General features: G+C 43.7%; 1 long non-coding RNA gene across 2 annotated transcripts; it reads left to right on the top strand.

The window, feature by feature from the left end:
* Positions 1 to 16,525: 16,525 nt before the first annotated feature.
* Positions 16,526 to 22,668, top strand: LOC126994716 (uncharacterized). Of its 2 annotated transcripts, none has more exons than XR_007749521.1 (3): positions 16,526 to 16,566; positions 16,616 to 16,664; positions 22,326 to 22,668. It is a non-coding gene; the product is annotated as an uncharacterized LOC126994716 (long non-coding RNA). The 2 variants fall into 2 exon arrangements; XR_007749520.1 differs by having other exon boundaries at positions 16,531 to 16,566; positions 16,616 to 16,713; positions 22,375 to 22,668.
* Positions 22,669 to 23,577: the final 909 nt, after the last annotated feature.

Below are 23,577 nucleotides of genomic sequence, written 5' to 3'. Positions count from 1 at the left end.
GAGATCTATCAGAACGGCGATGCAAGGTTCGACGATATTCGAGCGGCTGTTAAACATAATTTCCTCACCGAGAAGAGATGCTTTGCTAGCATGTAAGAAGCGAAAGCTGTTCTATACACGATGCTGACAGAGAGTAACAAGGTAGTCGCTCCCCGAAAAAAAATAAAGAAAATAATGAATCTGATGTCAGAGGTGGCCGTGTGCATCTTGTGTGACACTAACTCAGTGAACGTGATCTTCCAAACTTGCACTCACTGGTGTTGTTGCATGTCGTGCGCCCGATCCGTGTCCACGTGTCCGAAGTGCTGCAAGGACATTTTCCTAAAACAATCCATCGCCTCGTCCTGAAGATAGGACCTTCACCAACGTTTCAGTGTACGTCACGATGAGGAAGAGATAGAAGACAGAGCCGAACACAAAATGAACAAACAAGGATAAATAGTTGCAGAAAGATGGTTTCTTAGAGTGTTGGATGTGCTTGAGCACTTGCAGAAGAGGTAACTTCAAATCAGAATCTTCTCTCTTCCCTTCCACCAAAGAGAATGTATCTGACATTGAGTGAGGTGAGAGTAAAGACTTGGAGAAATGCGTTAGAATAGAGAAATGTGTTCCCGGTGCGAGTAGGCAGCGGCAGGGGAGTACCTCTCGGGACCCACGTGTCATCAAGAAATGAATCGATGCGTCATCACCTAAACAACTGAGCGAGCGGCTATGACACTTATGTTTGGACTAGACAACGTGAGCAGGTACCGTATTGCTTAATCCTAGATTGGTCCAAGTGTGTTTGTGTGTGTGTGTGTGTCTGTGACCACGACAAATGCAGACCTTGTCATTTGGGAACACGTAACACAAATATATTTGGACGTACATCACATGTAAAAAATACAGACTTTGGTGGTAACAAATGCAGACTTTGCAGACTTTGGTCATTCTGGAAGTGTGTATAATAAATGCAGACTTTGGTCATTCTGGAAGTGTGCATAGCAGACTTTGGTCATTCTGGAACACGTGACGAACGTCACATTGACATGGGTGTAACAAATGTTGGACTCACATGACTTTGTTCTTCCCTAACAGCAGAGTGTACAGATTGGAACATCGACTCACATGACAAAGCTAACGTGACTGTTCGAAGATTGTGAAGTCTAGACCGAGTACGTTGCAGATGCAACGCAGCATGTCTGCTGATTCCTGATTTCCACTGTCGTCAGTCCTGTCAGGGTTGAGACGACTGGTTTCTAACGATGAACGTGTTTCTGAACACCGACCATTACCAAAAGTCAACTTTAGAAAATTTGAGCAGAGCGATGGCAGGGAACAGCAACCGGGAATCCATCGATCCGGTCCACCATGGAGGCGATAAAAGAGTATGACTTGTTCTTACGTCTCATTTGTATGACTTGTTAATTATAAAATGTTATCTCAACTTTACGTGAATGAATATCCGACTTTGGTACCGTGTTGGCGTGTCTCTGTTCGACTTTGTCTGACCCCTTCCAAAATTCGATTGACCACATTCACTCATGTCAGCGCGCTGGGAAGGGTAGGATGTCATAAATGTCACTTGAAGGGTAGGATATATTAAATTCAGTATTTTAAATAATTGTATATTCATCATTTGTATATAAATCCGTTTAACATAGTCATCTTTGTTTCATGGGTTAGTCATCTTTGTTTCATGGGTTACGTTAACAGAAGACTGCGTAAAAAACCAAAATCACATACATTTAATTTGTTCTAAACTAATCTAAATGTACACAGCTGCGATCTGCATTCGATTCAGATGAAACCAAAATTAACATTATAAGATCATACAACGTGCTGAAGCAAATATACGATTCTTTGGTAGAAAAAGATAGGTTGAGTCGATATTACAACCTGAAAATAAAATATAACAATATAAAATTAAACAACTTCTCAACGCCATTAATCCTCATCTTAACAACAACAACAGAATTAAGAAACACTTGTTGGACAAATAAAAAATTTCCAATCAGAATTGGTTAATGTTTTTGAGAACAAACAGAGGGGACGATAACGGAGATTACGAAATGTCAGATGCGATCGAGATCACTTGTAATGCGCAACACTCTCATCGGAATGTCTAGTTTTACGAGTTGCTTCACTGTACTCCAGTCGAACTCTTTCCTTTCGATAACGGGTTCCTCCATCCTCTTCTTGTACAACACCTGGAATTAACAAATTAAAATAAATAACGAGCGCGTGTAACATATGTTGTTTGACACGCGTGTATTGAACGAAATTGTTCAATACTAACCTGTTCGATGAAGAGAGGATCATTGGTGAACTGCATGAAGTAACAGTCTGCATTGTGGTATATGTGTTATATTAAGGGATCGCCTTTACGCCAGTTTCTCAGCGAAAGACCACAATGATAGCACCTCACGTTGTCACCCACACCTGTAAGAGTAATAATAGAAGTAGTAAATGTTGAAAAATAGAAGTAATAAATGTTGAATCATTAATATTGCCCAAAATATTGTTGAACCAATATATAAAAGGAATATTACCCAAGTAATAAAATCCAACTTTGGCTAGATTTGCAGGCGTCTGTTCCACGCCGGACTCTCTTCGTCGTTCTCGGTTTCTCTCTGTGCGACTCGACTCGATTTCGCAACGGATTTTCTTTTGGTGTTCTTGCATCGCGTGACGAAAAGGTCTTTTACATTATTGTCATTTAACCTCTTCTTCAATATCTCGTTAATCAAATTTTTGAACTTGACTCTGTAGCGCTTGTTCAACTGATTCTTGTATCTGCCGATAATGGGTGACGTTCCCTGTCCCGTCCTGTTACAGTAAACGCATCGTTCCAACGAATTTGAAGTGACGGTCAAGTAGGTTTCACCCGTACGGACCGACGAGCGACTTCACCTGGTAGAGAGCCATTCAATTTTATCGCAGGAGCACAGGACCAATTCTTTCAGCGAGGCTAAAATCGAAATGATTCGTTGGTAGAACATGATTCCCTTTTTAACGACGGCCGCTGATTTGAATTTAGATTTTATCACTTCGAGCAAAGAAACGACAAAAGAATGCATTACGTTGTGAACCGATATGACGTTATTTAAAATGCAAGAGACCGAGTCGATCCCGTACTTCATGAGTCTTCTCAGAGAAAGGTAACGTCACGTTGATCGAAACGTGGGACGTCGAATCGACCAGCGGGTTCTTCAGAAAGTACATGGCTAGTAAGCCTTCCAAACGCAAAGAGATCCGAAACGACAATGCAGAGGTGACAAAGACTAGAGTTGAAAGAGAAAACACGAGAAAGAACTTCATCCAGAACATTAAGACTCATATCGAAATATTCAACAAAAACAAACAGATCATATACGAGACCGTGGTGAAAAACGAAAAGTAATTGAACGAACCGGATAGCATTTTCGACAGCGACGCTCTGACAACCATAATGAAAACTCTAAATGACTCCGTCGATAATTTGATCGCACAGTGACGTATTGTACATGTCGAAGACGAAGATAGAATCGAAAACAGCAGCTGGACGCAAATACGAATGGTACTCTCCTATCATGCTCCCTGTCAAACTCTTCGTCAATGCCATGGTGAACTCTAAAACTAATTATGATGCCACAATCTGTCGACATGTTGAACAAAGTCTCACATTCACTCCGTCATACAGAGTCAGACGTTCGCCGAGGGCTTAATATGCCACATGACGGCACATTCACACGGTTTAGGAATCTGTAAACATGTAGAACAAAGTCTCACATTCACTCTCCGTCATACTAAGTTAGACAATCAAATGACAGACATCAGTGGAACAAAGTCTCAGACTCTGTAGAACAAATCTCATGACGGAATCTGTCGACGTGTAGAACAAAGTCTCCGATTCACTCCGTTGTACAAAGTCAGACGTTCGCCACCAGCCGAAGACCTAAGATGCCACCATGACACGACATGATGTGAGTAAACTAAAACATTATGTAAATTCTTATTTTTATTTATTACACATAATCATTGCAATGAGAGGTGTAAGCAATGCAACCAAGTGAGAAGATAAGATTCATGTCGGGTTATGTACATGAATCTCGGGCTATGTACATATAGTAGAATTTCAGTTGACTGTTGAAACAAAGTCACACATTTACTTAGAGTTAAGATGTAGTAGATGTGGAGATGTAGTAGACTGTGAGGTGTAAGAAGACGATGTCGTGACATGTCGACAACTAACAAGACGAAATGCTAGAGTTCAGATGTTATGGGTGTAACAAGACGAATTGCACATCAGAGTACCTGACTGCTGCTAGTGAATGTGTGACTTTGTCTCATCTGTTCGTTTGCAAAAAGATGTCGTGCCCATCCGAGCAACTGACTGCTGCTACATGTCGATAACTGCTCAATTGATGTCGAGATCAATGTTGGATCCCAAAATAGAGTTAAGATGTAATACGTTTTTAGTATCGATCACGAAGTAAATATTGTCCCGCGGTTTGTGTACATATAACGCAGAGCGGGTCTTGACAGGGTATTCGTTGTTATTTCCATGAACCGTATTAAACTTTTTAGAAGGAAATACACACAGTGCAAACACAGTGTTGCAAATACACGATGCAAATACACACATTGCAAATACACACAGTACTGCAAATACACACAGTGCAAATACACACAGTGTAAATACAAACAGTGCAAATACACACAGTGCAAATACACACAGTGTAAATGAAAACATTGCAAATACACACAGTGCAAATACACACAGTGCAAATACACACAGTACTGCAAATACACAGACACAATGCAAATACAATAAATACACACAGCGCTGCAAATACACACAATAACTTCATACACAGTGCAAATACACACAGTGCAAATACACTGCAATCTTAAAATCATTTTTCTTTATAGTTTTTTTTCACATATACTTAATTTATTTGTCTTTTCACTTAATTCGGTGCTAAGGCTTGTTTCTTGTGTTTCTAATTCAATTACTTTGTTACCTTCAGTGAATAATGTGTATTTTAAGAGTTCGTTGCTCTTTTTGTACTCGGCTTCACAGGAAACGTACTTTTGATAATTTATCAAATTTTCATCGTTCAATGTTTTAATCTCGACGTCTTTGTTAATAATGCTTTCCTGATATGTTTGGATCTCGACGTCTTTGTTATTAATACTTTCCTCCAATTCTGTTATTTTTTGGGTTGCATTTTCTTTATCTACCGAACGACGTCGTAAAACAAATCTATACACACTCAACCGAGAAAATGAAACTAAATTGAACGACAGTCACGAATCGGTTCTGAATAACGATTTGAAAGATATCATTGTTCCGTTGTTACGTACATTTAGAGATGTTTTGTTAATTTAAATGTCTTGGTGTATTAAAGATGAAACAAAATATATCAGTGTATTATTTGAATATGAGACTTTGTGTCAATGGTAAACGTATTCTGAATACTATACGTGTTGTTGTTGCATGACTTAAACCCTCAAGAGTTGCAGATGGTGGTGAATGCGAGACTTTGTGTCAGCTGTAGACGGATTCTGAATACTATTGTGTGAACATCAGGGTTAATAAAATGTTTATATCCTACATCATATTTATTATTTTCAACAACCTACATCACTCTTAAAATCGGTGCAACACTTACACGGTACTCTTTCGACATTCGGCTGTAAAACGAAAGGTAATGCGTCGGTGATTAAATCTTTGGGAATGTCTTTACACTCAGGTAAGCAGAGCATATTAACCGAACCGCTGTGGCCGTTAATTCACAGGAAAGACATCCTGGGAAGTTTAGATCTCTGGTTGCAATTGCACAAAGACTTCAGTGCCATGATGGTCGATAAAAAATATGCCGACGTGAATATTTTTCTGGAACGGTACAACAAAAATGCTATCCGGAATGGATTGAAGGAACAAAAATACTTCGAACAGTTGTCTGACGTCTGCTACACGTTATTCGGCATCGAATTGCTACACAATAAAGATTTCGACGGACGACTGAAGACAATTTTGGTGAGCGACGCACTGAAGAAAAAAACTTTCGACGTGTGGTGTTCAATAAGTATTTCGAAATTCCCAGACTCTACCTGACGCACACCGGTGTGTGGCTGGACAACACTCACGGGAATTTGAAGGTGAAGCAGTTTCCGTTGAGTGAATGGGTTTTACCTTCAGCTTACATGTTGTTCTACATGCTGAACAACCGTAACGCGAGCGAGGAGTTTCTCAAATCCAGTAGTGTAAGAGAGACCGACGGTGATCGAATTCATGTCCGGCGAAGCTGGAAAGTCGCTGTTGGATGTCATGGACGCGACGTTCGACAACAACAATACTAAAAATAAGAAATCAAGCATCGGTTATCGGGTGTTAGAGTGATTCTTCGGGTGTTTGGCTCTCTTGCTTTTTCCTAATTTATTTGTAGGTCTTCAACAATACCGGCTGGTCACATTACTTTTTATTCCGTCTTGTGTGCAGAACAGGTGTGTAAATGTGCGTGTTTTGGATTTACAAAGTCGACTTTAAAAACAAAAAGAGGAGGAGAATGGTAGGACTCTTTACGAAATATTACCAGATTAAAGATGTAGCTGCACATGACGGTATCCGTACAAGGCGTATCTATCGAGTCACCTCAAATTCTATCCAAAATAAATTCGGATCGATCTAAGTTAGACCCCTTTTTAAACTAAATTACAGTTGATAAAAATACGGTCTTCGGCGTAACGCTATTTAAGATCATCAAAAATATTAACTTGGACACCGCGTTGTGAACCACCAATAAAAATAGAGTCTAGGCGTGAGTCCAAATTAAGTTCGACTCAAATATTTTTGCATTATAATAATTCAGTTTTGCATTGTACTAATTCATTAGTAATTAAAGATTTTTCATTTTTGCAACTTGTTAGATCTGTTTGTACTGTTTTTAACTGATTCGTATGATTATCGTATTCGTTTTTAAGTTCTCTTAACAAATTCAGTTTGTCAGTGTTCAGACTGTCTATATTGCTTTTTAATTCGTTAATCTCTGTAGTTTTAGTAATCGTTTTTTTTTTAGATTATCTAGTGATGTGTTCATCTGTGCAATCTTAAAATCATTATTCTTTATAGTTTTTTCACATATACTTAATTTATTTGTCTTTTCACTTAATTCGGTGCTAAGGCTTGTTACTTGTGTTTCTAATTCAGTTACTTTGTTACCTTCAGTGAATAATGTGGTTTTTAACAGTTCGTTGCTCTTTTTGTACTCGGCTTCACAGGAAACGTACTTTTGATAATTTATCAAATTGTCATCGTTCAATGTTTTAATCTCGACGTCTTTGTTAATAATGCTTTCCTGATATGTTTGGATCTCGACGTCTTTGTTATTAATACTTTCCTCCAATTCTGTTATTTTTTGGGTTGCATTTTCTTTATCTACGGTCAGATCGGTAATTTGTTGGTTCATCTGTGCAATTCGTTGATTTATAGACGTTTCATTAATTGTCACGTTTTCAAGAATTTGCTTGTTCGATGGTTACGGCCTCGGTCATCGTTGCGGCGGCGCTATTAAGTTATCGCTTGCTTCGAAGAGTAAGTTGCCCAGTGAATGTGAGACCTTGTCGTCCTTGTCGTACAGTGCTAACGGATTCCAGACAATCGTCAAGACATGTATCTCTACATCTTGCATAAGTCGAGGTACAGGGACAGTGAGTTTTAGATGCATCCCATACTATGTTGTCTTCCGTATAAATCACAATTAATTTGAATGAACTAGTTATGGTTCTATCAAGTGCAGTCGAAATGACATTGTCAACACCGTAGTTAATTTTTAAGTATCTGTCACCGTTATCATCAACGATATTTGCTTCTACAGTTATGAATCTCCAAGAACTGATAGCGATTCCGAAAACTTTAGAACGTGAAATGTTAAAAGTAATGTAGACAGGGTACTCTTCGTTGTAGATTTGAATCTTGATATTTACGGTGTCTTCTAGAGGCATCATGCAGAAGACTAACGATTGTGTCGTCCTCGATTCTGGATGTTCCTCGTTGTCTGACTCAGCTTTGACGTGGATTCAGCTGCTGGATGTTGCTAGAATATTAAAACCAGTTTGAAGAAGAAGCAGAGTTTCACAACGCACATGTAGATATTAAAATACAATTATGTTTAAACATCAGGATACACGAGATGTTAGAAACAAACTCTTTCAGAAGACAATTTATAATACCTACCTGCGTTGAAGATCCTTTGCGCTTGCCTTATTGGAGACAGCAGCCTGTTCGTCACTCTTTAAGTCTCGTGTGGGACAGGCACAAACCCGCACGTCAATCACTTTGCGTCCCAGCACCTCACCTTGCGTGATACTACAATAACCAACATTAATTAATTAATGATGACACAAAATAATGATAACACAAAATAAATACAAACACAAAAGCTACAAAATCAACAAACTAAACACGAAGAAAAATCTGAATTAAGGAAAGAAATTGAAAAGTCATCTGCCAAAGTACAACAAATAATGACGATATACAAAGATGTAGATAATAAATTCTTAGAAGTTAATGCAAATATACGAAAGATAATCCAAGAGAAAGACCGACTGAACGCAGAATTATCTGAAAATAAAAACAAGATCGATCTTATGCAAAATGAATACGAACAACTCCAACAACGTAATAACCATGCACCTCCTCCAGTACAGGTAGGTAGTCGTTACATACATCATCACGTCAACAGCCTCGAGATTGTCTGCGCTTTTCACTACAATACGTAACATACAGATTGTAGAAATTGTCGATCAGTATACCTGACTGTCCACTGTCTGCAACCCATGATGAAGTTAGCTCGTCTTCTACCCAGTGTCGAAAATTCTGACCTGGTCCTCTACTCGCGCACACCGAATCTGTTCAATATGTGCGAACAGATTCGTGGTGTCTGTCAGTGTCAGATAAGATTCTGAGTTAACTACATTACATCTCAACTCTCTATTCAACTCTAACACAACTGTAACATCTGCAACGTACTCGGTCTAGACTTTGGTATGTAAGTTGAACTCTTGCCTACCTAGCAGCAGAGTGTAGGGATTGAAACGTCGACTCACATGACGCAACTTTGGTGAATGTGAGACCTTGTCGATGCAGTTGCATTGCTTAACAATCCATAGCTGGGGTGTCTCCATTGCATAAGTTGTGTCGTTAATGCAATTACTCAGACAAAGTAATACTCGTAGGCAAGAGGTCACATTCCGTCTAACACCGACGCAAAGTCACACATTAACACAACTGTAACATCACCCAACTTTCCGAATATACGTTTCCGACAAAGTCAAGCGACATCTCAGACAAAAGCATGCATTCACCTAACACTCAGCACTGAGACAAACTCAAACATCAACACACACCGGAATTGGTCACCGCTGTAGATAAACGCACATATACCAAACGGAATCGGTCACCGCCTCCGAATCAAATCAACCACTCAGAATCGGTCTACGTTGCAGACAAAGTCACGCATTCACCAGCGTCTCAGAATTGGTCTATATTACAAACGAAGTCACGCATTCACCAACGTCACATTTCATGGTGTCGCTTCTGCTTGTGATTTCGCTAGGTGTTTAACTCCTGACCTAAAAGTTATATATTGCACGTACCTCGTGAAAACGAGCAATATTTTAGACTTAACTATCAATTGGAAATCTGTCACGTCCAGCAAATATTAAGTATAGATAGACAATTCGAGCTAATTTTGAAAAATAATTGAATTCCAATGTACGTTAATTAGATTTAAAAAAGCAATGTCAGAACGAAGGAGATGTTTTATTTTAAATTAGTTAATTAATCTGAACTGAAGGTCCTGAATTTTAGTTCACGGCGCGTTCAAAGTTATTAACGACGACATACACGGAACATGATGAGTTAAGATGAGGTTCTAGTTCTTCTTCTTCGAGATTTTTGTTATTGACAATCAGATTTATACAGTAATCGAGCATGCTGTGCAAGTTCCTGAGCGGTTTTGATAATCGTAACCGAAAGGTGCGATTAATCGGTCTATTATAGACGTTAAGAGTGTGTGATGGGTTTGACCTTCTTTCAACATCATGATGACGTCGTACAACGCCATTGAAAAATTCAATAAGTAAAATGCAAAGCATGCCTGGCTAGCTCCGTTTTTACGTTCTTTGAATTTTAGAAAAAGTGAAGTATCGCCGAAAATAGGTCGACGTCTCTTTACTAAGAGAGAGACGTTCTTCTCGCTGCTGTAATTTGAAAAGAAGAGTATGCTCGCAAGTATCCGCTCTGCTGCGTTGACTTTTAACATGAGCATACAAGTGTTGACACACTCCTTCAAATTTTTGAGACTCCTCAGCGTTGATTTGTAAAAGGAAACGTTGCTAGAAAAAGAGAAATAAATATTTTGAACCGCGTCTACGGCCAGTTGTGTTAATGTGTGACTTTGAGTCGGCGTTAGACGGATTGTGAACTCTTGCCTACGAGTCTTACTTTTTACTTTGTCTACGTAATTGTATCCAACGTGCAACGTACTCCGAGGTGACCCATATGTTAGACCAACAGATTCTGAATAGGAGATGTAGTTGAATAAAAAGTTGAGACCTTGTCGTACAGGTCGTCTGATTTTGAGTTCAGATGAAAAATAATAATTGAGTTTACAATAGTAACCCCTTCAAACATTGAGTTCAGAATCTGTTGGGGTGAATGTGAGACCTTGTCGTACAGGTCGTCTGATTTTGAGTTCAGAATCGGTAGCGTTATTCGACAAAGTCTCACTTGTAACGGGTATAGTTCATAATCGGTTGATATCTTGGCCAAAAGCGTACATTGGTGCCCGTAAAATCGACTGTCATTGAGACCGATATCAACAATTCGGTTTCATTGATTACAACTATCTTGTCAGAGCTACTCTTAGGTGATAATTTGATTACGATCACCTCACGCCTCAATTTGTTTGTTCAACCGTATAATTTCGTCTTCTTGTTTTTTTCAGTAATATCGATAAGTCATTACTCTTTTCACTCATTTGGGTTTCGAGAGCAGTTTTCTCTTGCTGGAGGCGAGTGACATCTTGCTGGAGTCCATCTCTCGTTTGTGTCTCTTGTAACCCACGTGTCATCAAGAAATGAATCGATACGTCATCGACTACGGGTTGTGGAAGACCAACAAACACCCTCTATTTTTATTCGACCCCGTTAAGCATTTTAATCAAGCAGAACAAGTGTGTAAAGATTTGGGAAATAATTCGTTAGCCGTGTATAACGAAGACAAAAGATCGTTTCAAAGCATCCCGCGTTCGGAAGCGATTAGAAACGCTCTCATGGTCGCTGGTCCGTACGAACATTCCCTTTTCATGGACATAGATCACGCTAACGGGTATTTGCATGGGTCTCTCTGCGCGCATGCAATTGTAAGTTAAGACTTCCTTGTCGTACAGTGCTAACAGATTCCAGACAATCATTAATGCAACTCTACACAAGACATATATCTCTACATTTCTCATAAGTCGAGATGACCTGCACCAATACTATACATCTTGAATGTGTCACACACTACAGAGTTCAGAATCGTATCGTAACTTGTCATTATCGTATTCAATAGTCTTGTTGCGTTGAGTTGAGTTGCGTTGAGTTAATCTTTTTCGGTCCGACGAGTCAATATTCGAGTGGCGTTGAGTTAATCTTCTTCGGTCCGACGAGTCAATATTCGAGTGGCGTTGAGTTAATCTTCTTCGGTCCGACGAGTCAATATTCGAGTGGCGTTGAGTTAATCTTCTTCGGTCCGACGAGTCAATATTCTTAGAATGTTTTTTAGTGTAGTTGATTCTTTTACGTTTTGCTTTGTTGTTGCTACTACATGGCAAATTGAAAAATCTACAAACTAAAACCAGTAGGTAACTCTTATGTGTGGGAAGAACCAGTCGCGTCGTCCACCTAATCTGCATTCGATTCAGATGAAACCAAAATTAACATTATAAGATCATACAACGTGCTGAAGCAAATATACGATTCTTTGGTAGAAAAAGATAGGATGAGTCGATATTACAACCTGAAAATAAAATATAACAATATAAAAATTAAACAACTTCTCAACGCCATTAATCCTCCACCTCCCGCGCCAATGTACGCTTTAGGCCAAGATATCAACCGATTATGAACTTTACCCACCGCGGTTGATAGCTGCTGTTCAGAGAGAGTGGTGTAGGTCACTGAATAGAGAGTTAAGATGTGCAGGTCTTCTGATTCTCAAAACCTTAGGGTTTGTAGTTAAGACTGAATAGAGAGTTAAGATGTGCAGGTCACTGAATAGAGAGTTCTGAATAGAGAGTTAAGATGTGTAGGTCTTCTGATTCTGAAAAGATGTGCAGGTCACTGAATAGAGAGCAACGCTACTAAGCTGTTCGACGACGCCGTATCGTCGACTCGTCGTCGCTTCTTCTTAGACGGCGGCGGACCGATGTCGTTGTCCTCCTCGTTAACACGCATCGACCAGAAATTCTGTTCGCTGACATCGTTGGAAGAGTAGTTCACCAATTTCGATGCTGCTTGACTTCAATGCAATAGTTTATAAGTTTGCTTTGAAACGAGTTGTTTCATCGTATAGTTTTAAGTTTGCTTTGAAACGAGGTGTTTCATTGTATAGTTTTAAGTTGCTTTGAAACGAGTTGTTTCATTGCATAGTTTTTAAGTTTGCTTAGCTTAGCCTCAGACCTTACTAGTATTTCCGATTGGGCAAGAAGAACCTGGTGTCCTTCAACGCCTCAAAAACACAGTTTCTCCACCTATCCACTCGACACAATCTTCCAAACAACTATCCCCTATTCTTTGACAACACCCAGCTATCACCTTCCTCAACACTAAACATTCTCGGTCTATCCTTAACTCAAAATCTCAACTGGAAACTTCATATCTCATCTCTTACTAAATCAGCTTCCTCGAGGCTGGGCGTTCTGTACCGTCTCCGCCAGTTCTTCTCCCCTGCACAGTTGCTGTCCATATACAGGGGCCTTGTCCGCCCTCGTATGGAGTATGCATCTCATGTGTGGGGGGGCTCCACTCACACAACTCTTCTGGACAGAGTGGAGGCTAAGGCTCTTCGTCTCATCAGCTCTCCTCCTCATACTGATAGTCTTCTACCTCTTAAATTCCGCCGCAATGTTGCCTCTCTTTCTATCTTCTATCGATATTTCCACGCTGACTGCTCTTCTGAACTTGCTAACTGCATGCCTCCCCCCTCCGGCCCGCTGCACTCGACTTTCTACTCATGCTCATCCCTATACTGTCCAAACCCCTTATGCAAGAGTTAACCAGCATCTTCACTCTTTCATCCCTCACGCTGGTAAACTCTGGAACAATCTTCCTTCATCTGTATTTCCTCCTGCCTACGACTTATACTCTTTCAAGAGGAGGGTATCAGGACACCTCTCCTCCCGAAACTGACCTATCTTTCGGCCACCTCTTTGGAATCTTTTTAGGAGCAGTGAGTAGCGGGCTTTTTTTTTATTAATGTTTGCTTTTTGTGTGCCCTTGAACTGTCTCCTTTGCTGTAAAAAAAAAAAAAAAAAAAAAACATATGTACCGATCTGTCCAATTTGTTCCCAACCAGTTACTTATACTTACAAGTTCATAGCTTAATGCATCATCAGTAAAGAGTTGTGGTATGTATAGTCAGTGCATTGTCATTGGGAATAAAAACAATTGGGTGTGAATAGTGTATGTCAGGTAAAAGTTATTGGCGTGTAGTTTTATAGATTGGGTGTGAATAAAAACCATTTTGCTTTCTTATTTTTTTATTTCATTACACGGTGCACTCATTCGGCAACAAGTGAATTGTTGTCCTTCGGCAACGAGTGTTTTGGGAACAAAACAATTTCTTGATGTGTCTCGGAAAAGGGAAAGCTTTCCCAGTTCCCGCACCAATGTACGCGTTTGGCCAAGATATCAACCGATTATGAACTATTACATGTGAGACTTTGTCAAATAACGCTACCGATTATGAACTCAAAATCAGACGACCTGTACGACGAGGTCTCACATTCACCCCAACAAATTCTGATTAACAGATTCTGAACTCAATGTTTGAAGGGGTTACTTTTGTAAAGTCAATTTTGAGTTTTCAGGGGGGTACTACAACCGATCATGAACTTTACCCGTTGTGAGACTTTGTCGAATAACGCTACCGATTCTGAACTCAATGTTTGAAGGGGTTACTATTGTAAAGTAAATTGTGAGTGTTATGTCCATCACAATAGTGGGTAACGACTGGACCATTTCGGGTTTCGCCTGCTTGTTGCGTTGCGTCCTGTTTGTTTTCTTGGACGGTTGTTGTTCCTGTTACTGTGTCAACCCTGTTTCAACTTTGCTAGCAGAGTCTTCCTGAGTCTCGAATTCCATGTTTGTCTTTTGTTGTTATTCTTCTTGGTGGTCGTTTAATGATAGTGATGAGCGGAAAGGAATTGGATATCATTGCAAACCTTTCTCAAGAAATAACCATAATTATGGTCGACAGTGTGTACGTGGCTGCCAATCCTAAGAAGAACATCGTCAATGTGAGCGTGAAAGTCTCGCTCGAGAGCAATACCTCCAAAGTTGTCATCGTCACGTTTGACTTTGTCATGTGAGTCGACGTTCCAATCTCTACATTCCGCTGTTAGGTAGGCAAGAGTTCAACTTACATACCAAAGGTTGCAAATGTTACAGTTAGTTAATATGTGACTGCGTCGGCGTTAGACGGATTGTGAATCGATTAACTGTTTAACATGGGCAGTCAAATCAAATATAGTATCGCCGTTGACATCCGAGACGATGTTTCGCAAACATTCGTTTGTGACATATTAATTTACTCAAGAGATATCTATCTTTCTTATTTCACTTGACAAACTTTCTTATTTCACTTGTGTGTATGTGACAAACTACTGGGGGTGATCTTCCCTTTTCTGATCGACATCGAACTGATCGACATCGAACTGTTCGGGATCGAACTCGTCCTCGTTCAGATTATATTTTTCTGTCAGCACTAAAAAACACATTTTCAGTTTCGTTAATAAGAATGTTGTCATTTCCTCGAATGTGTTCCGCTGTGACATACTGCCATCCAACAGAGTACTCCCTGTGTTAGGCAAGAACGGAATACACGAAGTTTTGTTCGGATGTGACTCTGTTGGGGTGTAAGGGGGTAAAACACAAATTTGTGAATCAAGGGACGATCAAACACCTATGTAATCAAATTGTCTTTATTTTGTAGCACCATTTACCGTCCCCTCTGTTTGTTCTCAAAAACATTAACCAATTCTGATTGGAAATTTTGTATTTGTCCCACAAGTGTTTCTTAATTCTGTTGTTGTTAAGATGAGGATTAATGGCGTTGAGAAGTTGTTTAATTTTTATATTGTTATATTTTATTTTCAGGTTGTAATATCGACTCAACCTATCTTTTTCTACCAAAGAATCGTATATTTGCTTCAGCACGTTGTATGATCTTATAATGTTAATTTTGGTTTCATCTGAATCGAATGCAGACTGCAGCGACGACCCGATGTTTGTTTTCGCGTGTCGTGATGTCCAGAGGGTTGCTATAACCCGAACTCAATTTAGAATCGATAGTCTTGGCTATCTCGCTGCTTTCAAAAACTTTATTGGATCTGTCGTAAGCGTCGTTGTTGTTGTTGTTGTCGTCGTCTACAAACGCAAACGCATCGAGAGTCTTCTCGACCAACTCTTTTTGACTTTCGAGAACGAGCAGGATACTATTGTAAACTCAAATAGAGAGTTAAGATGTGCAGTCTTCTGATTCTGAAAACCTTAGGGTGTCAGTGTCAAAGAACTCTACGTGTCAAGATCTCTGTCCAATTCTGCGTGATTCTGAATACAAATCTTACTTTGTCTCAGAGTTGGATCAAATGCGTTGCAGATGTTGCTAGTTGTGTGAATGCGAGACTTTATGTCAGCAGTTGACTGATTCTGAATACTATACGAGTGTTGCATGCTTATTCCCTCAGACTTTTCTGACTTGTTACTTTGTCTCAGAGAATGCTGAAGGATTACGAGAACACTTTGTTTCAAAAGAATGTATCAGTAAAGTGCTTCATACCCAACGGAAATTACAACAGCCTGATCGACGCTGTGAAGACCAAACAAATATATATCATCATTCCCAAGCGATCTGAGGAACACACTCGATTGGAAACGAACTGCGTGTTAAAATCTGATCCGTCGCACTACGTGCGCATTCACGAATCGGGTCGTTTCCTCAGCGTCTATTTGAGGAATTGGAAAACAGACGATGATCCCGTTCTATGTCACCTAGAGGCATCTCCAAATTGTCGTCGCGCGTCTTCGTGGGTGTCATCAGTGTCTGTGCAAGACTTAGAAGATGCAATCAACCAGTACATGAATTGTGATTTCGTCACGGAGATTGTGAAGAAAACTAAAGTGCAGAGGCCCAAGGCTGTTCCGGGCTAACATTTTTCCTTCTGAGCCAGGTGTTATGCTTCCCCCCCTTGCACAGTGTAGTCAGGAGAAGCGATACGCAAGATGTTAACTCCGTCTTTAATATGCACTTCAGCTCGCACAGCCCACGGAAGACAGGTAGGACGGCCGGTGTGGTAAGGCCGCTCACACAGCCCACGGGAGACAGGTAGGACGGCCGGCGTGGTGAGGCCGCTCATACAGCCCACGGGAGACAGGTAGGACGGCCGGCGTGGTGAGGCCGCTCATACAGCCCACGGAAGACAGGTAGGCAGGCCGGCGTGGTAAGGCCAGCAAGGGCGGCCCGGGTATTTGGTCTCGGGGCCAACAATGTCTTCCCCGGGTAGACCGCGGCGGTGCTACGGCTGAGTGATGGAGGGCAGTGCCGGGCCGGGCGTAACGCGGCAGCAGCCTCGTCAGGTGGAGGACTCGTTAGGTGGTGAAGGGGAGCCAGTGCCTAGCGAGCTGGCTCGACCGAGTCCTGAGTCGTCTCCGTCCTCAGCGCACCAACGTCCGAGGTTGCTTCGGCTGCTGACGTCAGGGCCCCCACTCGCGCCGGTGGAGCTCGGGCAGGGCGTTCGAGGCGTTCCGCTGCGGGTAGTGTGAAGCCTCGCTCGGGATGAGTGTAGGTCGAGTGAGGTGTTCCGGGGCTATGTTGGAGTTGAGGAGTTAATAGTAGTCTTCCCTTTACACATCTCCGCCGACAAGACTCGATACAGAGTATCGAGCTAGAAATCGGAAGACAAATATAGCCTAGCTCATATGAATGAATAATACCTAAACCAAACCGACATAAGAGAAACCATAGAACCAAACCAAGAGATTCAACAGTAAAAGAAACCCATTGATTTATGTAGCATCCCACAATAACTAACATCTGCTTAAGAAATCTGCTCCAATATTATCCTTCCCAGGAATGTGTACAACCCTGAATCGATACCCTTGAAGACAAAGTGCCCATCTAAGGAGACGATCATTATTCCCTTGAAGTGGGTCAAGTAGACGAGAGGTTTATGGTCAACTTCAAGCACAAACTCCTTGCCCGCAGATAGTAGTCAAAATGCTTAATCCCAAAGATGACGGCTAAGCATTCCTTTTCAATTGTAGCGTACCTGCGTTCTCTGTCTAGGAGCTTCCTGCTAGCGTAAGCTACTGGGTGCGGGTAATCCTGAACGTACTGCAACAACACAGCGCCCAAACCTTGATTTGATGCATCGGTCCGTAAAACGAAGGGAGGTGACGGGTCAGGCAACTTGAGGACTGGCTGAGAGTGCAGTGCTGACTTGAGTTGTTCGAAACAGGTCCGCAGCTCATCTGACCATACCAGTGGTTCGGGGTTCTCTTTCCGCAGGAGGTCGGAGAGTCCACTGGTGTAGGAGGATGCCTGAGGCATGAAGACTCGGTAAAAGGAGATCATGCCTAGAAAGGAGCGAAGCAACTTTTTAGTTGTAGGAGGTGTGACTGAAGATATGGCAGATACTTTACTTTCCTGAGGCCGTAGTGTGTTACCGTCCACAATGAAGCCTAGGTATTGGATGGATGTAAACCCGAATCGGCATTTTGAAGGTCGGGCCGTCAGTCCATGTTGTCTGAGACGGAGGAGGACAGCGTGGAGGGCGTCCAGGTGGGTTTCCCAAGTTGAACCTGATATGAAGATGTTGTCGAAGTAGAAGGTGACTCCCTCCAGACCGGCGAGGACGATTCGCATGAGCCTAATGTAGGTTGCACATGCTGTGACGAGTCCAAAAGGGAGGCGACGGAACTCCATTAGTCCCAAGTGTGTAGGGAAGGCCGTCAGTGCCATGGCTCGGTCCGTCAGAGGTACCTGGTAATAGGCTTTAGTTAAGTCTAGTTCAGAGAAGTACTTACTACCGTAAAACTTGTGAAGGTCCTCAGTGATGGTGTTGATTGGCTCCGCGTCAAATATAGTCATGGAATTCAATACCCTGTAGTCCACGGCAAGGCGGTAGCTGCCAGAAGTCTTCTTTACCATAACGACCGGGGAACAATGAGGTGACCTTGAGGGTTTGATGATTCCCTGACTAAGAAGTTGTTCCACTTCCTGTTGGAAGAAAGGCCTGATATGTAAAGGAATGGGATAGAGTTTAGGCTTGATTCGCTCGGAGGAGCAAAGGTTGACGTCGTGCTCGATAGTGGAGGTACAGCCTGGAATTTCTGATAAGACATCGCTAAATTTGTCCGTGAGGTAGAGGAGATCGTTCTGCTGATCAGGAGTGAGTTGTTCTCCTACTGCAGGCAGGGGATCAGAGACGTCGCGGTCTGCACGGCCATCCGGTATATCGGAAAGTCCTCGGCCGGGTCAAGACAGTCACCCTGGAACAGAGAGAAGGCTATTTCACAGATATCTTGTCCGTCACTAGGGATGGAAGGCTCATCTAGGATAGTAGCTTGGTTTATGTGGGCGCGTCTGTGATACAGCTTCAAGAGGTTAGCGTGATATAACTTTTCTTTACCCTTCTCATCGATCAGATAATTCACCCTGTTTTTACGCTCTAGAACCTTGTAGGGGCCACTCCAAGCCATTAATAGCTTACTGGAAGTGTCAGGGAGAAGGACGAGAACTTCATCACCAGGCTTGAACTGACGATCTTGAGAGTTCAAATCGAAGTAGGTCTTGTATCGGGTGGCACTATGGTGGAATTTTGGGCAGCGATCTTGGAACAGTCGGCCAGCTTGTCCTTCAAATCGATGACATACTGGAAGCAAGACCTTTCATCCTCTGAAAGCTTACCGTCTTCCCACTAGGCATCTCCCGCAAAGCAAACAATACGGCCGGTAGATAGCGATGCCACTCTCGAGGCTTGTCAGAGCACAGCTTCCGGAGGGAGGACTTCAGGGTAGAGTGGAAACGTTCTATTCTTCCATTCCCACTCGGATGGTAAGGGGTAGTGAAGAGCGGCTTCACTCCAAGAAGCCTGTGCAGTTCGGCCATCATTTGAGACGTGAACTGTGTGCCCCGATCAGACAGGATCTCACGGGGAATACCCACTCTGGAAAATATGGTCAACAAGGCTTCGGCGGTAGAGATGGAAGTGATGTCCTTAAGGGGAACAGCCTCGGGGAAACCGGTAGAAAAATCAATCAAGGTAAGGATGTAACGGTGTCCTTCTGATGTGGGAGGAGACAATGGGCCAACAATATCAACTGCTACTCTAGCAAACGGTTCAGTAATTATGGGAAGCTGTTTAAGAGGGACCGGCCTAAGGCGTCCCTTAACAGACATACGCTGGCACTTGTCACAAGACCTACAGAAGGTTCGTATATCAGACCACATACCTGGCCAGTAAAAGTGCTCTCCAATCTTCATGCCAGTCTTCCGATGGGAGAGATGTCCTGCCAGGGGACTCTCATGGGCGACTGTCAACACTGACCGTCGGCACTCCGCAGGGACTACTAGATACTTCTTCCCCAGCTGGTTACTGTGATGTGAAGACCGACAAACCCTGTAGAGCAGTTCGTCCGAGAACTCGTAGCCGAAGGTGGAGCCGGTGCGAGTGACTTCTACTTCTCCCGTAGTGGCCTTGTTACGATGTGACGCTAGAGTAGGGCACGAACTCTGCAATTTAGAGAAGTCCTGAGGAGTAATAGCCAGGGCTCCAGATGAGGAAGTACAAGGGGGTGAATCTTACGAGCGGCGGCGGCCCGGGTCTGGACAGCTTGAATACTTTTCCCGGGAACCTGGTCGGAAGGAACCGAAAGGGTGTAGGTTGGTCAAATGAATTTGTCACGTCTGGGTCGTCAGGTGCGTACTCCTCAATGTTACCTACCAGCACTGTGCAAAACTTAAGTGGGGCCCTGATGGCATCAACCCAACCGTCAAAATAGGGGCACCGGAGGTAGCATCTTACCACAAGGAAGTAGTCGGCACGACCCAAGTAGTCGCTGCAGCGAACCTTTTTACAGTTGGAAATATCCGCGTCCGGCAATGCCTCCTCGGATACCAGGACACTTGAACAACCCGTATCGCGAACAATGGTGGATACCCTAGAGCCGTTGATGGTGCCCGAGGTGTAATACTGACGAGACGGTGATCCGGAACGGCAGAAGCCAATTTTGGGAGACTCCTTGGTTGGTTCTGGCTTGGACTTCTGTTTAAAAAGATAAGGATTCTGAGGGTAGTTAGGTCTAATGTGGCCACTCTGACCGCAGTTATGGCAACGAACCACCGAGGGTGTCTTTCGTGGCGTAGGTGGCGAATCCTTTAGTGAGGCGGCTTTGGTGAGGGATGGTCGTTTGCCGCGTTCCGACGCAGGGTTGCGTGGGTAAGAGTGGTGTGCTGAAGCCCAAACATCGGCTCGTTTTACTGCCTCCTCTAAGGTCTGAACGTTGTTTTCTTTCAGGAACAACCGCAGTTCTGTGGAAACAGCGGCTAGAAATTGATCGAGGATCATGAAGGACTTCAGCGAAGCAAAAGAGTGGTCTACCTCGCTCGCGCTGAGCCAGTGGTCGAAAAGGCGAGTCAAATGGGTGGAGAATTGCTGGAACGCGTCACCAACGTTGATCACTCGTCCTATGGGAGTGCTTCAGAATGGCTTCTTTTAGCTGACTGTAGTCGCCTGTGACCTCTTCCGACAAGGTGGTATAGAATTCAGCCAGCTTACCTGTGAGTAGGCTTCCCAAGTGGACTGCATAACTGCTCTTAGCAATGTTGAGGAGGGTAGCAACTCGCTCAAACCGGGTAAAATAAGAGGCAATGTCCTCACCTTCGCGATAAGATGGTAACTTGGGACGAGCAGCAAAGTCGACACTAGGGACGCCTAAGGCCGCCGAACCGCCAGCAACTTGGAGCTTCAGCCGTTCGAGGGCGAGAGCATGCTCTCTCTCCCGTTCACGGTCCTCGCGTTCCCGTTCACGTTCCTCGCGTTCCCGTTCACGTTCCTCGCGTTCCCGTTCACGTTCCTCGCGTTCCCGTTCACGTTCCTCGCGTTCCTCGCGTTCCCGTTCCTCCTTTTCTTTTCTGTTTCGTCTCTCCAACTCGCGTTCGTCCCGAAGGCGTGCCTGCTCATCGGACACAAAGGATTTCAACTCGTCGCCGTCGTACCCAAGCTCGCGACCGAGCTTAACTAGTTCCTGGATGGAAGACATGCCGAATGGGAAACAAAATAGAAAGATACACAGATTAAACAAAATCCGAACACTGAATCTAACAAAACCCTAAGCGATGAAGAGACCAAACCACTGGTCAAATACAAAATCCCAACACTGAATCTAACACACACCTAGGCGATGAAGAAACCAGACCCAAAGCAAATAGACGACAAAAAACCGCGGAAGACTTAACTTCCAATTGACACTAAAGAGGCGCACACGGCCTGACGCCCACAAGTGGCACGAGTGGGGTGAAAGTAACAACACTGTGCACAAACGCACATGAAAATACCCATAACCGTATCCCCGTGTGAAACACCACGAACACAGCACGTATCCGGGAACGGGAGACACTATATCAGAGGAGATGAACTCGCACCTGACTTCCGTGAGATCCGGACCAGAGTCTCTTAAGACGCACCTGGCCTGGGCGGTGGAATGGACCTCAGCACAATCCAATCGCCAAACAACTCACTTTCGCCCTGAACACAACAGCAAGTGCCGGTAGGTTAATCCTGACCGTCGGTGGTGACTGGCTGGTAGCGATGGTCTCCTGACCAGCGATGAGGGGAGGGGGAATCCTGGCGAGGTCGCCACTTGTGAAGGAAACGAAAGTGCAGGGGCCCAAGGCTGTTCCGGGCTAACAGTTTTCCTTCTGAGCCAGGTGTTATGCTCCCCCCCCTTTCACAGTGTAGTCAGGAGACGCGATACGCAAGATGTTAACTCCGTCTTTAATATGCACTTCAGCTCGCACAGCCCACGGAAGACAGGTAGGACGGCCGGTGTGGTAAGGCCGCTCACACAGCCCACGGGAGACAGGTAGGACGGCCGGCGTGGTGAGGCCGCTCATACAGCCCACGGGAGACAGGTAGGACGGCCGGCGTGGTGAGGCCGCTCATACAGCCCACGGAAGACAGGTAGGCAGGCCGGCGTGGTAAGGCCAGCAAGGGCGGCCCGGGTATTTGGTCTCGGGGCAAACAGTGTCTTCCCCGGGTAGACCGCGGCGGTGCTACGGCTGAGTGATGGAGGGCAGTGCCGGGCCGGGCGTAACGCGGCAGCAGCCTCGTCAGGTGGAGGACTCGTTAGGTGGTGAAGGGGAGCCAGTGCCTGCGAGCTGGCTCGACCGAGTCCTGGAGTCGTCTCCCGTCCTCAGCGCACCAACGTCCGAGGTTGCTTCGGCTGCTGACGTCAGGGCCCCCCACTCGCGCCGGTGGAGCTCGGGCAGGGCGTTCGAGGCGTTCCGCTGCGGGTAGTGTGAAGCCTCGCTCGGGATGAGTGTAGGTCGAGTGAGGTGTTCCGGGGCTATGTTGGAGTTGAGGAGTTAATAGTGGTCTTCCCTTTACAGAGATCTATCAGAACGGCGATGCAAGGTTCGACGATATTCGAGCGGCTGTTAAACATAATTTCCTCACCGAGAAGAGATGCTTTGCTAGCATGTAAGAGGCGAAAGCTGTTCTATACACGATGCTGACAGAGAGTAACAAGGTAGTCGCTCCCCGAAAAAAAATAAAGAAAATAATGAATCTGATGTCAGAGGTGGCCGTGTGCATCTTGTGTGACACTAACTCAGTGAACGTGATCTTCCAAACTTGCACTCACTGGTGTTGTTGCATGTCGTGCGCCCGATCCGTGTCCACGTGTCCGAAGTGCTGCAAGGACATTTTCCTAAAACAATCCATCGCCTCGTCCTGAAGATAGGACCTTCACCAACGTTTCAGTGTACGTCACGATGAGGAAGAGATAGAAGACAGAGCCGAACACAAAATGAACAAACAAGGATAAATAGTTGCAGAAAGATGGTTTCTTAGAGTGTTGGATGTGCTTGAGCACTTGCAGAAGAGGTAACTTCAAATCAGAATCTTCTCTTCCCTTCCACCAAAGAGAATGTATCTGACATTGAGTGAGGTGAGAGTAAAGACTTGGATAAATGCGTTAGAATAGAGAAATGTGTTCCCGGTGCGAGTAGGCAGCGGCAGGGGAGTACCTCTCGGGACCCACGTGTCATCAAGAAATGAATCGATA

The sequence above is a fragment of the Eriocheir sinensis genome, unplaced genomic scaffold (genome assembly GCF_024679095.1).
Source record: "Eriocheir sinensis breed Jianghai 21 unplaced genomic scaffold, ASM2467909v1 Scaffold854, whole genome shotgun sequence".
Lineage (NCBI taxonomy): Eukaryota > Metazoa > Arthropoda > Malacostraca > Decapoda > Varunidae > Eriocheir > Eriocheir sinensis.
Note: the sequence above shows the minus strand (reverse complement) of the source record. Positions and strands in the feature narration are given on the sequence as shown.